We start from the raw sequence: 17968 nt of genomic DNA on the forward strand, positions 1-17968 counted from the left end.
ATTATCAAGCACACTTGAGACATTGTCCAGCAAAGACAATATGCTAGGCCATAAAACAAGCCTCACAAATTTTAAAAAGATTGAAGTCATACAAAGTGTGGTGTTTGACCACAGGGAAATTAAATTATAGTGTCAGACAAAATAGACTTTAAGATACACATACACATGTACACAAAATGTTAGTTATATCAGGTTGGTTGATAGAGTTGTTCAAGTCTTCTATATCCTTGCTGATTTACTGTCTAGTAATTTGATCAATTCTTGAGAGCATAATATTGAAGTCTCCAACTATTATTATTGAATTTTCTGTTTCCCCTTTCTATTCTGTCACTTCTTACTTTACGAATTTTGAGGTTCTGTTATTTTTTATATCTTCCTGATGATTTGACCATTTAATAATTATGAAATATCCTTCTTTGCCTCTAATACTATTTCTGGTTTTGAAGTCTATGTTGTCTGATATTAATAGACACTCTAGAGTTTTTGCAGATGCTGTTTGCACAGTATATTGTTTTTCCAACCTTTTGCTTTCAACCTGTTTGCGTCTTTGAATCTAAGGTGTTTTTCTTTCAGACAGCATGTAGTTGATTCTATACGTTCATTCACATTTAATGTGCTTATTTTTATGGTTGGATTTATATTTACCATTTTGGTATTTTTTCTGTATATTTTCTGTTCCTCCTTCACTGCTTTTTTGCATGTTAAATACATTTTTAAGAAGTGTCACTTTAATATCTGTTTATTTTAACTATGCTTTGTGGGTAATTTTGCCTAAATTTTTAAGAATAGTTTTGCTGGATTTAGAATTTATTGGTTAGGAATATTTTTCTTCAGCACTTTGAATATGTCATTCCAATGTTTCAGATGAGAAGTCAGCTATTAACATATTGATGCTCCCTGTATGTAAAGAGTTTTTTTTCTCTTTCAAGATTTTTCTCTTTGTCTTGGCTTTTAAGAGTTTAGCTATGATATGTCTAGGTGTGAATTTCTTTGTGTTTATTCTACTTGGATTTTTGAGCTTCTTGGATCAGTATATTAAGTAGATCAGTAGATTTTCATCAAATTTTGGAAATTTTATGCCACTGTATCTTCAAAAAAAATTTTTTTTTCCGTCCATTTCTCTCTCTTCTCTCCTGGGACTCCCATTGTATCCTGATGTTGTTCCAGAGGTCTCTGAGGCTCCATTCACTTTTTCTTCATTTTTTTTTTCTATTCTTCAGATTGGTAATTTCTGTTGATCTATCCTCCAGTTCATTGATTCTTTCTTCTGCCATCTTGAATCTGTTTTTGAGCCCTATAGTGAATTTTTTACTTTAGGTGTGTTTTCAATTCCAGAATTTTCATTTGGTTTTTAAAAATATAATATCTGTGTCCTAATTGAGAATCTCTATTTGTTTAGTCCTTGTTGTCACTCTTCCTTTAATTCTTTAAACATTGCTTTCCTCAGTTCTTAAAACATATTTATAGTAGGTGCTCTTAAGTCTTTGCTAAACCCAGCATTTGAGGATACTCATAAAGTTTCTATCGCCTGCTTTTTTTCTTGCATATGGGTAACACTTTACTGTTTCTCTGTGTGTCTTGTAAATTTTTTTGTTGAAAACTGGACATTTTAGATTAATTTTTTTATAGCGACTTTGGATTGTGAAGGTTGTTGTTGCTCTCATTTGCCTTGGCTAAATCTGTGAAACCTGCAGTATATGGATAGTGATGTCTCAGTTCAGTTCAGTTGTGTTTTGATACCCTTACTTTCATTCATAAGCTTGGCTTCCTAAAGATCACCCTTGTATCTTCCTAGTGCAGTGGTCAGTCAGTGATTTCACACAGCCTCAAGTCCAAATACCAGAGATTCCCAGTATTCTTACCCAAAGTTCATCAGTTTGTAAAGTATAAACACTTCTCAGATTGTCATATGCCTTTGGTTGATTTCCATAGTGCCAAAATGGTTGTTTTGTTAATTTAATCCAGATTTATAGTTGCTTTGGGGAGACTGTTTGCTTATCTCCTTACTCAGCCATAGTTAGAAGTCTCCCCTTCCACAAAGAAGTTTTTACTCGACTGGTATGGTTATAAAATGCTTTGCATATATCAGGCTATTTTCCCTATGAGCTTTTGGTGGGTTCTTCAGAGACCATTCAATTGGGTCCCTTCAACTGAACCTCCTACAATACGGGCTTGTGCATTCTCTTCCTTCAGCTGATTTTCTCCCATTTAGTTGGTTTGCCAGTGGCCCACTCTGTACCAGCTCTTGATATTGTGGTCCCATAATTCTTCCAGGTAGTCCTCTTTGATAGTATCTAAATAGGTCTCCTGGCTCACTTTCTCACCCATGTGGCCCACATATGGTTGTCAGGACACATGGATAAATCCTTGTCCTAGCAAGCCTTGGGAGTGCCAGCCTTCCCAATAAAGTAACTGCTCTCCTTTGATCCACCACCAAATCAATTTACCATCTGTCTCTTGCCTTCTAGGTTTCCAGGCTGGAGTCTGACACTGTCCACAATTCCCAACTTCAGGAAGCACTTAGGTCCTTGAGTCACTCCCCTCAAGCTGTTCTCACTGTGGGGGTGAAGAGAAGGAATTCTGGTGCAGGCATCTCAGGGAAATCTTCCTCATCACATTCTTTCTCAATTTCCATGCTTCCAGTTCTTCTTAGAGGAAGGAGTTTTTGGAGACATGAAACCAGTTCCTAGATACTTCCTTTTGAAAATCCACTTCTCACTCTGAAACATTATTTTATAATTTCTTATCTATTGCATCTTGCTGCCTCATTAAAAATTCCAATTCAGCATCCCATTACAATTGTGTTTATTTTTAGAGACTTCTTCTGGTCCCCTTCAGACTAAACAATGTTTCTGAAAGTCATGGGATGTTCATAGATGTTATGTGAGAAATGGGTCCTGTGAGGAAATAACTTTGGGGAATACTGTACTGAGCTAAGTTCAGCAGATCTCTTTTGCTGTGGGCCTTCTCAGAACTTTCCATATGCTAATAGGCGCTGTGCAGTTCCAAGGATGGGGGTAGAATATGTAGTTTTTATCAAACTTATTTGATCATGAGGAACACTCCTTCTGCCTTTTTCGGCAAGCCATTTAAAGGGCTTAGCATTCTATAGAATGTATTTTGGAAACTGCATTTTGGCCTGGAATTGCAACTGGCCTGCAAGGTACCAGTGGAAAGGGAAGGTATTTTCTTATTCATCCAAAGACAGGCAGTGTACTATTGACCTTCACCTCATCCTAACCACAGTGATTCTGAAAGTTTCATGTGCTTTTACTTTTTTTTTTTTTTTTAACCTGCATGTAGCTGAGCTTTCTTTCCCTCCACTAGATTGAATTTCTTATTGATGGAAATCCCATCTAATGCAACTTTGCATCACCAGGGCTTACCACAGTGCCTCAGACTTAGCAGGATGAGTGAATAAATAGCATTCGAGAAGGATTTCTTTGCTGCTGCTTCTGCTACTGTTTCTTTCTTTTAAAGAAGGTAAGAAAAGGTCCCTATACTAGTCCCAAACCACATATATGCATCAATCAAACAAGCCTATTGGGTGTTTTTGAAACTCCCCAGTGTCTGTAAATCTGTGCTTATGACTATTTGCAGGAGGATTCAGTAGATGCGCAAATGTCCTTGCTTTCTCCAAGGGCAACCAGGGTGGGTTTTCTCTTTCTTTATTTCTGTGTGTGTGACTGTATACACACACAGCTGAAGAGATGAATTGCTGAGAACTTTCCAAAAGAAATGAATGGGATAAAACAGATTGCCAAGTTACTGAGTGGTAATTAAGAACAGATTCCTAACATCATCACTCTACCATTTTTAAGATATTTTCCTTTAAAAGACAAAACCACCGAATGATGAAATGTGTCATGCTTCTCCTGATGTCCCTTAGTCTTCCAAAAATCCCTGCTCAGTTGCATACACACCTATACGCCAGCCCAAAGTCACACAGACCCAAAGATTGTAAGCAGTCTCAAATTATTTTTCAATGGAGAAAAATGAGCGTGTGTGTGTGTGTGTGTGTGTGTGTCACCCATTTTCATTCCCAGTATAGGTCAGTTGGGAAGATTTCTTTCTCTCAAACATTTCAAAATACAATGTCACCTTGAAGCTGACTGGAGCACTTAGCCCTGAGCATTATTTTTCAAAGGGTTTTGAGCTACTGAAAATGGGACTGTCATGGGAGTTTGTATGCAGCCCTGACTGCAAGGACTCTGGCTCCAGAAATAACATAAGCAGCTGTGGCTACTCGTGGGCATGGCCTTGGGGACCCTGGGCTCTGATCACACATTGTTTATGGGGGTCAGGAAGGAATTCCACCCCGTTTCTCACCCACTCAAGCACTCTGCACACTGTGTACCATATCCCATCCCACATCTGGCCAGGTGTAGTGCCTTAGTGGCCTCTGCCGGGGGGGCCACATACCGGATTAGACACACGCACAGCCTGCCTTGCCGTGGGGGTGGAGGGCTGCCGCCACGATGTCCCAGGATTGTGTGTCTTGTGGTTAAACACTTAGGATTTTGACGTAGGCAAGGCAGCAGAGCCGACCCTCAAAGCCGCTGCAAACAACCTGAGAAGCCTTCTCAGAAATGCAGTCCTGCTCCTCGGAAGGAGACAGCCTTTATGGGGGCAATTTTCCAATCGCTGCCTATTTGGTGTGGTCATGTCTGAGCCAGGGGAGGTTTCCTGGCAAACTCCAGGCAAAGATGTTTGCAGAGAGCTGGATGTCAGGAACCTAGTGAATTGTACATTAATGTTAAGTGCATTCTTGGTATTAACTAACAGAAGAGCTGTGTGTGTGGGGTTGGGGGGGGAGATGGGAAAAGGCAAAGAGAGGAAGAGGCATGTAAGAATAATGGCCATCTGTAATTACAAACATTCTATAATTCAATCCTCACTCTGGCACCATGGGGTTGATCCTCCTATTATTCCATATATTTTCAGAGAAGCTAAATGATGCTCTTACTAGCTGTGAGAGCTACAGCTGGGATTAGAAACCAGGCATTTCTGATGCCATATTCTAATGCCTTTCTACAAACCTCCCACCATGATGAGAACCTAAAACATCTTCGAGCAGTTCATGTCCTATTGGCAGGTCCTTTCCAGGAAGAAACTGTGATACCTCTGACCTTCTTTCTTAAGTTGTAGCTTTAGAAGTTACTGTTGGTTAATGGAAGTCCAGGAGGCCTGTTCTAATCAATGGAGATTACATCCCTCAATATAGGTGAAAGAAGCAGGACGGGCCCATGATCAAAACACCTGATGTGTGATGTGTCTGTGCTGAACTGGGCCCAGTTTACAACAAGCTTCTTCTGCCCTCTAGGCATTACCAGCACCCTTGATACAAAGTTTGGCACTTCCCTGAGCAGAGCCTGGGGTCAGCAGGTGGATTCCGACAGCCTCAGTGGTGGAATGAGAGAGACCTCACAATTCTGAGTGTTCCTCTTCCTCTCCAGTCTCAGAAGAACTCGTTGAAGTAGGGACTTTCAATCCATTTGCCTCATTTAAACTTGTCAACAATCCTTTGGATGGAATGTTCTTCATCCCATGTTATTGCTGAGAAACTGTATTAGTCAAGGTTCTCCAGATAAATAGAACCAACAGGATGTGTGTGTGTGTGTGTGTGTGGTGTGTGTGTGTGTGTATAAATAGATATAGACAGATAGATTTTAAGGAATTGGCTCATGTAGTTGTGGAGGCTTGATGAGCTCCAAATCTGATGTGGTAGGCTGGCAGGCTGGAGATCCAGAGAAGAGTTGAAGTTCAAGTCTGAAGGTTGTCTGCTGGCAGAATCCTGGAGGTCAGCCTTTGTTCTATTATGGCCTTCAACTGATTGAATGAGGCCCACCCACATTATAGAGGTTCCGCAATTTAAATGTTTATCTCATCCAAAAAACACCCTCATGGAAATATCCAGAATAATGTTTGACCAAATATTTGGGCACTGTGGCCCAGCCAAGTTGACATATAAAATTAACCATTACAAACACTAAGCTTCAGAAAGTTACCTGCTATGCTGAGCTCACATAGCAGTGAGAGGCAAGGCTGGGGATTTAACCAGTGTCTCTAACACCTGAGTTCTCTTCACCATCTTCTTTAGCCCGTGTCAGTAAATTGGGGAAGGGCATCTGTTAATCATCACATTGATTGGATGGCTACTCATGGGATTCTCACTGATCCTTCACAAGGTCTTTGCTGAGTGCTCCTGGGATCTGTGTGGTATAGACTAGGAGCTCTGGCCCTGGGAAGTGGGCAAGGAGGGACCTTTGTAAAGCCTACTTCTCCCACGAGTCAGCTGGGCCTTGGAAGTACATGGTTGGCTTTGGAAGCAGGGACAAGCTTGCTGAACTATTTGAGGATCCCTCTGGGAGCAGCTGGAATTTTCCAGATGAGCAGTGTGCTGCACAGAGCCTCACTGTGTGTTCAGGGAACATTCCTGGGATATGCAGGTGACTGACATGAAGAAAGATGGAGCCACCCCCAACCCCTGGGGCAGTCTTGAGAATAGGAGATTACCACCCCCTACATGAGGGTTCTGTGTGTGATAGTGTTGGGGGTAGGGGCTCCATCTTTCATCTGAACCAGATGATCTTGGAAGGGGCCCTCCCACTTTACAGATTCTTCAGGGCTCACCAACCTCAAAAACAGCCTCTTAGCATTGAGAGCCACATATTTTATAAGCTTCACCTGCTCCTCTTCCCAACAGAACCCAAGTAAGCTCACCTGGGGAGGGATGGAGACACGCCCCCTCCCCCAGACCTGGAATATTCTTCCCCTGTTCCCATCATCGCCCACCACCTCTAAGTCTCTGGCCCTTTCTCACCTCATCTTCAATCCCTTTCTTTCTCTCACTTTGCCTGGAATAAGTTAACGAGGATATTCTAAAGGGAGTTCATTCTAAAAGGAGTTAACGAGGTTATTCTATTTCTCATTAGGTCTGCCTCTTCATTACTGTTGTGTCTGCTCCTGCTAACTTCCATTAATTCTGCTACATTTCCTTCTGACTGTGGACAAGTAGATTGGCCTGTGGGGTGATCTCTAAGGGAGAATGATCACACCACAGCTCCTGATCCTAGAAACGAGTCAGTCACAAAACCCTCTTATGCTTTAGTCACTTTCCTGCATCTTTTTTACACTAATCATTAAAAATAGATACCATTTATCTACTACTTGCCATACGCTGGGCAATATAGACAAAAATAGTTGGAAAGCAGGATTAAAGTTGAGAGGAAATGGTGGTTGGAATGTAGATTTGGGCGTAGAGACAATGGTTGACTTTCCCAGACAGTCGTGGAGCCTGTGGTGGGATTCACAAGAAAGGAGGAAATCACAAGAGGAGAGTCAGTGATGGGCAAGAGAAGGATGGTGGCTGACAGATCCCTGGGGAATATCCGCATCCAGGTGGAAGAAGGACCAGGAAGAGAAACTGCACAAGGGAAGTTGTCGTGCTGGGAAGATGTCCCTGAGAGAGGGGAGTGCTTCAAGAAAGGGGTGGTGTAAACATCTCAAAGGATGTGACAATGAAGAGTGACAAGACTGGATTCAACTAAAAGGCCATGTGACCTTAGAAAGAGCAACTTTCTAAGGGATTCAGGGCAGGATGTCAGAGTATAGCTGGAAGCTGAGAGGGGTTCAGGGTGACGACGGACTGGACTTAATTCCCCAGGTGGGCTGTGACACTTTCTAGTTCCAGAATTTACTTTCAATCTCTTTCTTCTTGGTTGAATTAAATTGAATTCATGCCGACTTAGCAGTAATAAGGATTCTTTATTGGACTTTGTTGTTGTGTTACTGAATTTGTTGCAGAAAATACATAGAATTGGAGTCAAAAGAACTAGGTTAGGATCCAAGGGTCCCTTATTTTGTTGACTGTGTGATCTTGGGCAGGATATTTATCAAATCTGGCTTCTTTTCTTATATAAAAAATGGAGGTTATAGTGATACTTCTCCAGATTGTGAGGTTCACAGGAGATATATGTGAATAGGCTTTGAAAACTATAAAGAATGATGTCAGCATAAGGTTAAAAAGAACTGTCGTGCTCATGAGCTAATGCTCAGGAACCGTCACAATATTATATTTTGGTGGATAGATGGGAGTATATCAGGTAAGATTATACTTGGCTGTAAAAAACACAAGACTCAACTATTATAACTTGAACACATAGGAGTTTTTCTCACCTGACAAGGAGTCAGAGGAAAGTTCAGCCACTTATGGATGTCATCTAGGGCCTCAGCTCCTTTTACTTTCCCGCTCCGCCATCCTGAAGTGAGTGGCTTTTGTTTTCGAGGTTGCAAGATGGCTGCTGTACCTCCAGGCATCATATCTATGTCCTAAGAGAGAAGAAATGGGGGAAGGAGGAATAGCGAGTTGTCAAAGTGTCGAAGGGGCATGCCATCTGAATCTGACTTTTTCCTAAAGAGTCTCTGTGGAAGCTGACCTCCGCCTTCTGCATGCCAACCTCACTGTCCAGAACTGGGTTTCATAGCCATCTCTAGCTACAAGGGAGTCTGGGATGGTGAATACTGTAGGCTTCCAGTTTCTTTAGTTGAGGAAGGCAAGGGAGAAGGGGCTTGTCAATGGCTTTTGGAAGCCAATGTGCAGTGTCCACCACAGAGCAGAGCTCACCTTGCCAATGGAACTTTGATGTGAGGAAGGGGATGGAGGGATGTGGCAGTGGGTATGATGCTTAGGAGGGCAACTTGACAGTGACCAAACAGCAGGGCTCTGGGCCCTCTGTGGCTTGGACCAGAACATCTTGGCTGTCTCCCACCAAGAGGCCCAGCCCCAAGGCTTGGCTCCTTTTGGCAATCAGCCCTAACCAAATGCTGCCAAAGGGGTAAACGCATTCCAAGTCCTCGAGTCTCTGCTTCACCGTAACTGTGGTTAGAACCACACCCCCACCTGGGCTAACAGGAAGCTCACTGGAGTTGTGTTGTTTTCCTGATGATCTGTGGTTATCCGTGCTCATTCTCCTTAATGAGGAGTTGAATACCTACACACTTATGTTATCCAACTGTACAAGCAATTTGCATCCCATGCATGTCATTTTTCAGTTCATTCTCCAATCTTTGGGAACCATGTAGGATAAGGCATTACACTCTCTTTCTCTCTACTCTTCAAAGATGGCCTTTAAACCAAGCCATTTCCCTAAACCCCTTCAGCTAGATGGAGAAACAGATGACCATCAGAACCCAGACCTAGAAAACTCTACCTGGGTCAACACCCAGCATGGGCACCATCTGCTTGCTCACTCCTGGGAGCGTGGGGGTAAACAGAGAAGATCCAGACTCACCCTGAGGATGGTGTCAGTCATGGAGGAGACAGTTGTTCTTAACTAAGGCAATTTCCAGTCCAGACCAGCAGATGGATCACAATCACATTTAAGAAAAAAAATTAAAAGCAATTTAAAAAAGTATGAATAAGAGCTATTGTAAACGGCTCAAACTCTGTACGTAAGCAATGAAGTAAGATGAACTGACTGGTACTGAGTTGGTAAAGCTATACAGAGGCAGGGAGTGTGAAACATAATTGAATAAAAAGAAACTTTTTTTTCACGCACCCACTCCCAAAGAAGAAATGGAAAAGTTGTCAGGGTGTGGACCAGGGCTTCTAATTAGCTGTTCTGTTCTTCCTGATTTATCCCCTTTCTTGCCCTAGCACCTTCCTGGCACTTAGTGTCCCATGAAGGGACTTGGTCGAAGGAGAAGTCTCCCCACCTACCCCCAGCACCTGACTTCCCAGCCGGCTCAGACCAGGGGAGGAGGGAGGAGAAACCCACCCACCCCCTAGGTCACCACTTCTGCCTCCTTGACCCTTACATGTTTGCAAAACAGAGCGAGCCCTGAGAAGGCTCCTCGCCAGCGTTAGAAACAGCTACCCTCATTGTCTGCCTCGCCCTGCCGGCTGCGCTCTCCCTTCCTCCCTCCCCTGCTTTCTGTCTGAAAGTGTGAAAATTACAAATCCCAAGGAACTGCAATCAGAACTCTACCTAGGGAGAATTCAGAGTATCCTTGCCGTAAATATCCCGCTCCAAGACGCCTGACGTCAGAGCGGGGAGGGCGGGCGCGAGGCCGGCCCAGGGGGAGCGGCGAGGTTTCGGTCGGAAGACTGCGAACTCAGTTCAGCGCGGAGCCGGCGCGGCGGGCGGCGGGCGCGCAGCCGGGCGCGGGGCTGCGGGAGCGGCGGACGCGCCATGGGCGCCCCGGGGTAAGTGCGGCCGTCCGGCTCTCCTCCCTGCTTCGCGTCCGGGGGCGGGGAGACCGCGGGAGACTTTCCGGGGCACTTCCCCACTTCTCTCCCCCTCTACTTTCTTTCCGACGCTGAAAGGGGATTGGAAAGGCAGCGGCTCCGCGGGCTGCCTGTTTTGTTTCTCCAAAGTGCTTGCAGGAGCCGCCGAGGATACTTGAGTGGGGCTCCCCGGGCCTGCGTGCGCGTCTGCGCCGATGGGTGTGATTTGCGTGTCTATCTGGATGGGCACATCTGGACACAGGAAATGTCTTTGGAAAACTTTAAAAAACAATGTTTGTGGCTTTGAAATCTGATTCCTTGTTGTCACAAGTGGACAGACATAGCCGGTGCCCCCCAAACTGACAACTTTTTGGTGGTGGCTTTTCCCGGTTCCTTCGGGTGATTTAACTCTTTACAAGCCCCCCGGCTCCCACTTGCAAGCCTGGCTCCTGGCCAGCAGGCTGGGCAGAGGGAGCGGGGAGGTTCTTGCTCTCAGAAGCAGTGGGACTCGGGAGAGGGAAGGAGCATCCCAGGAAAGGGGTCCTGAGTGGGGAATCCCAGCACCTGCGACTGCTGCCCATCCGTCCGCCTGCTGTGGCCCTGACAGCGCCAGGCATTGCGGCTTTGACTTAACCGGGAAGGATCTGGTCTGGAGGCAGGTAATTGCAAAGGGGTGGGGGGGAGGTAGGAGGAGGAGGAGGTGGTGGCCAGGACTGAGGCTCTGTGTCCAGCCCTGCCGGAGAGTGGAAGGGACGTGTCTGCCACATGTGCCCACGGTGGGGGCTGTTGAGGGTTTTCTGGGAGCGCCCTGGTGCCCCAAACAAGATGCAAGCTCGTAACATAAAGAAACATGTCTGAGCTGTGGGGTGGAGGAAGGGGAGTGGTGGGGGAGAGGGAGAGAGATTTTTATCAAAATTGAACACAGATTGTTGAGGTCTGGGCTTGATTTAACTCTTCTCTCTCTGCCTTGGCCACTTTTTCCTGTGGTGGATTTGCAAAGTTCCTGGGAAGGTGGGAAGGAAAAAAAAAAAAAAAAATCACACCTCTCCAGGAAAGAGTCCCTGGAGATTTTCCTTAAAGCCTACAAGGGAAAGGGAGCAACTTCTCATCTTTAAATAGTTTCAAGTTTTGTGTTGCTCCCGGCCCTTCCGAGTTTGGTGTCAGTTTCTTGGATTTCTCTGAAAAGCTGGCAGAAGGAGGGAATGGATTTCCCCTAGGTCGTAGAGCGGGAATTGTGCCCTGCTGAGTGTAGGCGGACGCGGGGCTGTATGGATCCACCAGCCCTGGGTTGCCCAGTGCACGCACTGGATGTCAGTAGTTGTTCCACAAAGAGAGCCCTTTCAGCTTCATCCCACCCGCGTCTCTGGTTTTGTATTTTGCAACAGAACCAACCTACAATGTTTGGGTGGGGGGAAGATTACTGGACTCTCCGTGTGTCCTAGAAAAAAGGAGAGAATAACAATAGAGGGACAGGGAGGAAATCTGGATACAGAAACGGACCCACAGGAAGTCGAAGATTTGGGAAGGATTTTAGAAATTATACAAATTGACCCCTAGGGAAGAGCTATAAAAGACGGAGCAGACAGCAATGTCAGCTATAGACTCCTTTAACTTCAGGAGTATGTCTTCAACTTGAGTGCAGAGAAGAAGAAGGAAATCGCGCTGAGGGCCGTGTAAACAAAAGTGCGTGTGCATGGGTAGTGGGGTACCCGCGAGATGCACGTGTAGGCGCTTGTTTCTGTATCGGTGACTGCGTGGGGTGGTCGTGGCCTCAGGCCTGGAAGCGTAAACGGGCCATTTCTCAGTTGCTCTGGGAGCTGCATCGACCCCCATCTCTCCCTTTTTAAAAACAAAAAACAACAACTGTGCTATGACTGTCTTGTTCCCTGGTAGTTGCACGCTGCGGCTCCTAACTCCTCGCTGAGTTTACGGAGCTTTTCGTCCAGACCCTCAGATGCGGAGGGAATACTCGTGCCCCCATCAGGACAAAAAGAGGAGAGAAACTTCTCCTGGGCCTTAGAACTGAGAAGAGAGTCAGGAGTTCAGGAACGGGGAGGGTGTGAGGGGGGTGACCAATAGAAAGGCCGGTGGAGGTGGAGGTTTTTAGTTTTGGTGAGTGTAGGGGAGGTTGAAAGACTACTGCTTTCTGTGGGAAAATGTCCCCTCCCCAGTCTTCTTTCCCAACCCCCTGTCCCCAAAGTTTTTTGACACAAAACAGGTTAAACTTTTGCCATTACTGAAGAGCCTTGGATCCAGAGGTAAAGAAGAGGGCGGGGCGCAGTGTAGGCGGTCAGGAGGGTGCAAAGATCATCAGTAGGCCCAGGCTGGCGTCTTTCTTACAGTGCAGCCGATGGAAGTAATGATTTAAATATTCCCACTCATCCCCACCATTTACACATAAAAGGCTGAGTACCCAGGGGTGGAGGGGACCCACCTGGGAATCTAGGGTGGTCTCTTGTCCCAGCACAGGATGCCTCGGGGACAGCTGAGGGTGAGAACTGGGCTCTCACCTCTTTCATCACCCTCTCTGGAGGGTCAGTGGCATCCTGACCCTTTTCAGTTTGCTCCGGGGGACATTTCACCAACTTCAGACCCGGGACGGATTCTCAGGCCACTGACTCTTGGGCCGATACGGAAGCCTGCTCATTGGCTCTTCTATCAGCTCAAGCTTCTGGCCCACTCTTTGGTCACCTCTCTGAGATCAGAATGCTTAGGGTGCATTCTCAGGCTCTCCAGAAGGTCCAAGGGGCAAAGGCACCTGACAGAAAGAACCGCTTGGAGGATGTCCTTGGCTTTGATAGCAGATGACCCTCTGAATCTCCACAGCCAGAGTCTCTGTGTTCAGGGACCCTGTGTCCTTCGGCTCTGGACTTCAAATGCAGCCTGGCACAACAGGAATGGTACAGACATCAGAGCAGTCTGCCCCGGGAGAGAACTAGTAACCTGGGATACGTTACTTATTCCATCTGAGTTTAAGCCTCAGATGATATTTACCTCACAAGGTTGTCACAAACATGATATTTATGCAAAGGGACTAAAACAGAGCTAGGAATGTTGTAGACCCTTAATAAAGAGAATCCCATAATTTTATTTTCCAGTTTTTTAGCCATCAGGAGCCCGTGTGGTTTGGAAAGGACCTCTCCCCAAATCTGGCTACGTATTTTCCATTATTGAAGGCCGCTGGGTGGAGTTTCTAGGGCTCAGGTCACCCTTACTTCCTCCCTCTAGAAACATCGGCTAGTGGGGATTATCCGGGAGCGTGGCCGGTTCGTTAACCTGAGGGGCGGGAGAGGGCACCAGGCATCCTGGATATCTGCTCTGGAAACCACTCCTGTGTTTGAGCTCTTGGGAGGGAAGAGGGCAGCAGAGCCAGTTGTATGTGTGTGGCGCGGGGCAGCGGGTGGGAAGGTGGGAGGGAGACGGGGAGATCAAGGACCAATGGAGTCTTGAAGGACAGGCCCGAGGTCAGAGGCAGTCACTGCTCCTCAAGCGTGCTTGGGTCAGAGTGAGAGGGGAGAATCTGATGGGTTGTAAAATTGGAAGCTTTAGCCATCTGTAAACATCGTGGTGGGCATGGGCTGGGGAGGCTGCCCCCTCCCAGATCGACACACTGTCTGCTGGTGCGGCGTGGCTGGTCCAAAGGATGGAAGGAGCATCTGATGTGGAGAAAGCAGCTGCAGGTTCTCTTGGCCCATCTCAGAGCTTCTAAATTATCCTTCAAGTTGACATTTAAGACTTTGAAGATCGCATTTGTTTCTGCTTTGTACAAACTCGCTCTTTAACCATGGCCTGGGATGACTTTTCAGCTTTTAAGAGGCTCAGCCAGTGGCCAGCTTCTCTTGAGATGGCCCAGATTGGGGGTCAGTGAATTCCTCACTCCTGGCACTATCTATTTCTCCAAACTCTCTCCTCACATTTTTCTGGTTTGTTTGTTTTCTTGTTTCATTATGAGGTTTTAAAACTGCACCATCCAAGTGCTGTGCAGTGAGGAAATGCCTTTTCTTTCGACCCGCGGATCATCATGCGAGTGCTGGATGAGACTTGTCAGACTATGGGCATTAGCAGGTGTTGTGGAGTTCTTTCTGGGTCTCCCCCTCGAAAAAAGGAAAAGAAAAGAAAGAAACCTGGGAAAGAGAAACTCGAGGGAGTTTGGTAGCTCTTTGAATCCTGGCTGAAGAGGAGCTAAATTATTTGTAGGATGCCCCACGGGTCTGTGCAAAGAGCTTCAGAATCAACAAGACCCAGGTTTGAGTTCCGGAACCGTCGGGTCACAAGCTGTTCAGCCTCTGAGTCTTCTTCATCTGTCCAATGAGAACAAGAGGTGTTCTCACATCCCAGGGTTGTTCTGAAGATGAAATGGAATAATATATGGGAAGAACCACCTAGCACACTGATCAGTGCTCAGCAAAATGGTAATGTCCTTCCCTTTTGAGTTCTAAGCTCATGGAAGTACATGGGTTTGGACATTTGTCCATGAGTTAAAGTAAATAAGCCACTTATTCAAGGCTTCACAACAGTGCTTAAAGGTCAGCTATCCCTGCCTGGAGATGGAGACCTTCACTATAAAAGGGGGGCACAGATCTGCGCTCCCCATGCCAGACAAGTGGCAGTCCCATGCGATGCTCTACTAGAACAAAGGGAAGACCACCAGCTCACTTACCCATAAACCTGGGCCATTAGTGAGCTGCGCATAGAGCTTGCTTTAGAAATCCCAAACACTGTCTTGGGTCCAAAGAATCGAGGTCAAAACAGGGGAGGGAAACCACTGAGGTAGGACCTAGCATTAAAACTGAAAAATAATGGCACGATGACAATAATACCTGACATTTGTATAGCAGCCTACAGGTTGAAAAGCACGTGGCCTCATTTCATCCTCATAACAATCCTATGAGATGCGTGTTATCCACATTTTACAGCTCAAACTGGGGGCTTAAAAGACTTCCCCTCACAGGGAGATCAGCTCGGTGTTTTGTGACCACCTAGAGGGGTGGGATAGGGAGGGTGGGAGGGAGACGCAAGAGGGAGGGGATATGGGGATATATATATAGGTATAGCTGATTCACTTTGCTATACAGCAGAAACTAACACCACATTGTAAAGCAATTATACTCCAATAAAGATGTTAAAAAAAAATCATCTTTACCTTTCAAAAAAAAAAAAAAGGCTTCCTCTATTTCACACAGTAAGTGGAAGAAACAGGAGGTAAGCAGCTACCCAAGCAGTATGTCTCAACCCATCACCTGGGAAGCTTGTAAAATTATCAGTGCCCAGACCCCCCCCCCCACCCCAGGCCAATTAAATTAGAATCTCTGGGGTGGGGGGCCCAGGCACTGATTGTTCTACAAGCGCCCCAGGTGATGTGAAGTGTAAGTTGAGAGCCACGGGTCTAAGGGAATCGTGAAGAGGACCAAGGTGAGGAATCAGGGTATCAAGCACAGGTGAAACAAACAACCAAATCATTGCTAGGATTTAAGCTCCATGAGGGTGGAGACTTGCGTGGTTCTCTCTCTACCCAGAACCTAGAACGTTCTGGGCATAAGGTAGACACTCAGTGAACACTGGCTGAATGAATGAACTACTATAGATGAGGAGCCGACAATTTCAGCAGCCAAGTCCAGCCTGTCGCCTTGTCATGTAAGTAAACAAGCCTTGTATGTTATTGGCATATAGCCATGGCGTTTCTTTATGTGTTGTCTGTGGCTGCTTTCATGTGAAAAGGGTGGAGTTGAGTGTTGTAACAGAGGCTGTGTAGTTCACAGAGCTGAAAATATTTACTGTCTGGCCCCTTAACAGAAAAATTTTGATGGCTCCTGCCCTGGTTCTCAGAGTGACCAGAGCAAGGGTAGCGTAGGGAGGGTTGTTACAGCCTGGTGGTCAAGAATACGGATTCTAGAATCAGACAGACGTGTGTTGGAACCCTGTCTCCGCCACTTACCTGTTGTAAGACCTTGCATGTTATTTCACCTCTCTGAGCCTCAGTTTTCTCATCTGAAAAATGGGCAGGATAATAAGTAATACCGCCCTCACAGGATGGTTGCGAAGATTGCCAGCCCCTGGCCTAGAGTAAGCGCTCAGCAGACGTTAGCTATCCCACCTGTGATGGCCGTGGTTGTAGTTCCTGGCAACTCCCCAGTCTGAAGGAAAACTAAAGTCAGAATCTAAATCTAGTGTCACGAACAGAATAAGGGATGTGGTAGGAAAAATAATCAGTCGGTAAGTTGGTGGGAGGGAGAAGGACTGACGTGAGGCTTTCGAGGTAAAGGGGGTCTTTTTTTTTTTTTGTTTAAATGCATTTATTTATTTATTTATTTATGGCTGTGTTGGGTCTTCATTTCTGTGCGAGGGCTTTCTCTAGTTGTGGCAAGCGGGGACCACTCTTCATCGCGGTGCGCGGGCCTCTCACTATCACGGCCTCTCTTGTTGCGGAACACAGGCTCCAGACGTGCAGGCTCAGTAATTGTGGCTCACGGGCCTAGTTGCTCCGTGGCATGTGGGATCTTCCCAGACCAGGGCTCAAACCCGTGTCCCCTGCATTGGCAGGCAGATTCTCAACCACTGCGCCACCAGGGAAGCCCAAGCGGGTCTTTTTAAGACAACACAGGTCAGGCCCCCCGACGTGTGAGTGAGGTGCTGCTTGGCTGACGGCTCTGTCAGCCAGTAATGCCCATCATCCCTCAAGGGTTAACTTAGGCTTTATTGCACTGAATCTAGTCACAAGCATGTCCCACCTCTATGCCCTTGTTCGTAGCTTGTTCTACATGAAAGGCCCTCCCCCAGTCCTCATCTTCCTGGGCTCCTTGTCCTGCGAGGCTTGCTCAGGGGGCCCCTTTGCTCCCAAGCTCCCTTAGCAAGCCTCCCTGCCCCCCCCAGTCACCCCTCCCTCCTCCCTCCCACAGACTTAGCCTGCAGCTCTGACGTAACATCTAACACGCTGCGTCACAGTCAAGGCAGGACTGAGTCTCTGTCTTGGCCTTCTGCATGTTTGGAGCGCATTAAAGACAAATTGCATTGTAGAAGCCACACCTGGTAGCCAAACAGTGTCAATTAAACCCTTGGTTCAACTCAGTGACAGCTGAGTTAGCTCCTGGGGAATCCGTATGGGACTTGCCCAGGAGCAAATCCCCATAGCCAACCAGATAGAGAAGAGTGGTCCAGTTTATAGACTCCGTGGACCCTTCGTGTCCTCATCCCTCTGTGCTGCGGTGGCTCCTGCCCTCTGGAACACCTCTCCTAAGGGGTAGCCAGGGACAGGGAAAGAGGGAAGAAACTTAAAACCAACTCTTTGACTTCTTGTCAGCAGATGTGGTGAGCAGTTGGGTTTTGGCTTCTCTGGGCTTTTCATGTCTATGTGCCGAAATAATTGCGAGTTGGCTTGGTGTGGTCAGCTTTCATTAGCATGGTAACAGAGAGAGGCATGGTCACAGATAATAGCAAACAGCAGATAATTCACAGCATTGCCATCCAAATACATAAGTTGGTGTTGTATAATTTTTACGGATTTTAGTGGCAGATTTATGTTGGTGGCAAATATATATTGTATATGGAATAATATTAAAATTGTTATTTTCTAATGATTAAGGAGAAGGCATAGAAAAATCTCAGCCTTAAATTAAATATTCCCTTTGAGCAACCCCAAATGGACAATTAGAAGCTGATTTCTAAAGGGGAGGGAACAGAGGGACTGAAATAGTATTTTTATAGAGCTCCCCACTATGCACATGGCACTGTGTTGATAATTTT

At 46.2% G+C, this 17968-nt stretch overlaps 1 protein-coding gene and 1 pseudogene across 5 annotated transcripts in view; both read left to right on the top strand.

Annotated features, from left to right (window-relative positions):
• The window catches only part of LOC309608268 (large ribosomal subunit protein eL42 pseudogene), a 217967-nt pseudogene that overhangs the window by 28074 nt on the left and 171925 nt on the right, over positions 1 to 17968 (top strand). The gene's annotated exons all lie outside the window — the stretch shown is intronic.
• DAAM2 (dishevelled associated activator of morphogenesis 2) overlaps positions 9955 to 17968 on the top strand; it is a 114247-nt gene continuing 106233 nt past the window's right edge. For 2 of the 4 annotated variants that reach the window (XR_014232764.1, XM_082347807.1), the window contains exon 1: positions 9955 to 10207. The gene's annotated coding sequence lies outside the window, so the exon portion shown is untranslated. Of the gene's footprint in view, positions 10208 to 10317; positions 10888 to 17968 lie in introns of those variants that run through there. The other 2 variants (XM_082347811.1, XM_082347808.1) reach the window with 2 other exon arrangements.

Source organism: Balaenoptera borealis (genome assembly GCF_965194805.1).
Source record: "Balaenoptera borealis genome assembly, chromosome: 12".
Classification (NCBI taxonomy): domain Eukaryota; kingdom Metazoa; phylum Chordata; class Mammalia; order Artiodactyla; family Balaenopteridae; genus Balaenoptera; species Balaenoptera borealis.